This window comes from Pterocles gutturalis, unplaced genomic scaffold, assembly GCF_000699245.1.
Source record: "Pterocles gutturalis isolate BGI_N339 unplaced genomic scaffold, ASM69924v1 scaffold12341, whole genome shotgun sequence".
Taxonomy (NCBI): Eukaryota; Metazoa; Chordata; class Aves; order Pterocliformes; family Pteroclidae; genus Pterocles; species Pterocles gutturalis.
This window is the reverse complement of record NW_010097919.1, coordinates 7,143-10,475: the sequence shown is the minus strand read 5'-3', so window position 1 is coordinate 10,475 and position 3,333 is coordinate 7,143. Positions and strand designations below refer to the sequence as shown.

The 3,333-nt window shown below is 45.5% G+C and overlaps 1 protein-coding gene across 1 annotated transcript in view; it reads left to right on the top strand.

The window, feature by feature from the left end:
* Positions 1-3,333, top strand: part of LOC104471647 (proline-serine-threonine phosphatase-interacting protein 2-like) — a gene marked incomplete at its 3' end in the record, with an annotated part of 10,305 nt that overhangs the window by 149 nt on the left and 6,823 nt on the right. The gene's annotated exons all lie outside the window — the stretch shown is intronic.

Here is a 3,333-nt window from a genome sequence, read left to right as displayed (position 1 = left end):
TTGCTCCAAAGCCACCTTTGTGGTCCTGGGGTGACTTTGCTGGAGGTTCTGAGCATCCCCCCGGGTTCTGTTTGGGTTTTTTTTTTTAAGCAGACTTAAACAGAAAGGAAAAAAGGACCTTGCTGTGAACGTTCTATTTATTATTTTCAGAGGCTGGGATCTCGACTTCTATTTTTACTCCTTTAAAATGCCTTTATTTGGGATATTTTTTTTTTAAAAAAAGAGAAATAGTTTTGTAACAAATATTGAAAAGTATCATAAGTATCATGCCAAAGTTGTTTGTATCCTGTTTGTCTGTGTGTGCGTGCCTGTGTTGAAGACTTCCAAAAAAAAAAAAAAAAATTGCAGGTGTTTAAATAAATAAACTCTTTGAAATAAAACTGCTCGCATGTCCTGCGAGCTGTGGCTTTGCAGCCTGCCCCCATGCAGACAGAATACACCCCAGTGAGGAAAGGGAAGGCCACGGTTTGGGGAAAGCCACAAATTATTCTTTTGAGTCTGAACGGTGTTTTTGGGAATGGAGAAGCGCTCTATAGCCACTTGTCTGCTGCGGAGCATCGCTTCTGTGGCTGCTCAGTTCCTCTTGGTGTGTGGTCTTTCTTTCCAGGTAGCGGCAACTGGGAAATAAATGACAAAATTTTTGCAGAGTCCCTTCCAACCCAAACCATTCGATGATTCTTGACTCAATTCTTTACGATTCTATTATTTACTGAATAACCTCCATTTCTTGCTGAGCCCCAACGATTAGTGCTGTCAGGCTTTTTTCCTTTCCAAAGCCTGTGTGCTTCCCCCTCCCTGTGACCGAGGAAACGTGCCCAGGGCAGGCAGCTGGGGTGGATGGAAGCGTGATGGACGTGACTCAGTGGAGAGATTAAGGTCCTGCTGCTTTTAGCCCATGGAAAAGGCAGGTACCACCCCGAGCAGCATCCACGCCATGGACCGGTGACTGTGCATCAGCTGCGAGGGCTGGGGAGGGAGTGGGGGAATGAGAGATGGGCAGAAAAAATTAAATTTAGGTAAGGTGCAGGGGGTTGCTTTTCTGGCTTCGGCTTGCTGTTAAGTGCTGCGAGAGAGTGCAAACTTCCTCCTGCAATTTTTTTCCTTTTAAATTACTTCTCTGAAGCCAAAAAGGGAAGGGGAACACTTCTTGGCCAAAGCAAGTGATTTTGCAGTGGTCAGGACAGCCCAAGGGGAAAGGGGAGATTTTAGGAAGGCTCCAAACGAGAGATGCTCCAACTGATGGGCCAAAATTAAAAACTAACCAAAGCCCCCCATAGCTGAGACATTTTTGGTATTGCATCTTCCAGCTTTGAAACTGTCCTGCCCGTGGCAGGGGGGTTGTAACTAGATGGTCTCTAAGGTCCCTTCCAATCCAAATTCTGTGATGCCATGAAAAGTGGCTGGTCGTGAATGGCGACTGCTGAATTCCTTCGTGGGGATAAGCTGCAGCTCTGCCTTGCTCTACTGGGGCAGTGGGGCTGTGCCTCAAGCCTCATCTGGGGACTAATTCAGCTTTAAGCCCTGGAAATTCTGATTTCTTTGGTGGGGTGTGCGTGCCTCTCCTTTCCTGCACTGGAACCTGGTCCCCACCGAAGTTCATGGCGTGATGCTCGTGATGTGCTGCGGAAACCACACGACGACTGTGCTCTCTGCATTCAAGTTTGCTCGTGCTCTTAGGTCTCGGCACAAGATGAGAAATTTCTTTAAATAACACAATTTGGTCGTTTGCATCTTACCGCAGCTCCTGCTCGCCCAGGGACTAAAATCCAGAGATGCTCAAAGCTGCACATGCATTGCCTCAAATGTTCTCGCTCCCTCCCTCCCGCAGCCTGTGCTGCCTGCAGCTGCCTGCAAAAAGAGCCCTGCAAAAAAATAAAAACGTGCCCAAGACCATGCTTGTTTCCTCTTGCCCTCCCTACAGTGATTGCTGGGAGTTGAGCAAGCGTGGGGGTTTTGTTTTCATTTGTTTTTGCAACTTGCTGTTCTTCTTTCACTCTACGAGGACGCTTCTTTAATCATTTTCTTGGTACATGCTTTGTTCTCCTCAAGCCTACTCTTGCAGAATTTTTGGGGTAACCTGGCAGCAAAGCTTTGGGTCTCACCATTCAGCCCATGCAGGCACCTGTAAAAACTATGTGGGGAAAAATGGAAATTACGATAATGCTAAAATACACTTTTAAGTCCCATCTATTTGCAATTTGGAGAGTGATTCTCAGTCATTTTGCTTTTCATCAGAGAAAAGTAATATCTCTGCTCTCTGTAGTGTGTTCCAGGGTGCATTAAAAAAGAAGCATTTGGTAAAAAATAGAAAAAAAAAGCAAATAATGCTGAAGACTGAGACCTGCTGACTCCCACCAAGGCTGGTCTAATCAAGTGATTTTTGCAAATAAGACTTAGGTATGGAAATCTTTTAGGCACTCCCATATTATTTTTTTTCACATCAAGAAAAAGTGATGCTGCTGAAACAATCCATGGCTCAGGCAAGTCATCTGCAGAAAAGCTGCACTGGAATATTATTTTTTTCTAACAAAGCATGTGGCAAAGGATCTGAAAACACTTATCTACCCACCAACGCATAGGAAGGAGCTATTGCTTCTCTTTTTGCAATGGCACAAAGGAAGCGTGGGGGAAAAGAAATGCTGTATTTCTTCTTCATTGCCATGATTTTTTTTAAATTTTTTTTATTTTTTTATTTTTTTTTTTTTTTAGCCTTGTGTGGCTAGCCAGGGATAAACTCCATTTTTCTGCATCCCCGCTGTTGGGGGACGGGGAGAGCTGTTGGCCCCAGGCTCCTGGGTTCATTCCCCGGCTGCTAATTCATGATATGATGTTGCTGGGCCATCTCACTTCCCCTTTCCCCTGCTCGTCCTTCTCTAACCGGGCAGAGTTTGTTGGCAGTGTTATGAAACCCTCAGGTTGTGGTTTGAAAGGAACAAGGTGGGGTTGGGGGTGGAAGGAATCGCACCGTGGCTGGACGGTGTGCTGTGTTCTGTGTGTTGGGAATGAGCAGGGTGGGTGTGTTGGTACAGGGGAGGAAAACTATTAATCAAAAAGATGTTTTTTGCAGGAGGCCGTTCTCAGGTGGGTGAATTTTGTTGTAGTTTTGAGCCTGGCTGGGAGCCAAAATACAACAGCCGCTCGCTCACCCTCCTCGTTCCCAGGGATGGGGGAGAGAATTAAAGGGGTGAAGGGAAAAGACACTCATGGGTTGAGACAAGAACAATTTAATAACTAAACTACAATAACATTGTAAATAATAATAGCAATGTATACAAGTATACAAATGAGTGACACACAGTGACACTGCTCACCACCCCATGACCAAGGCTCAGC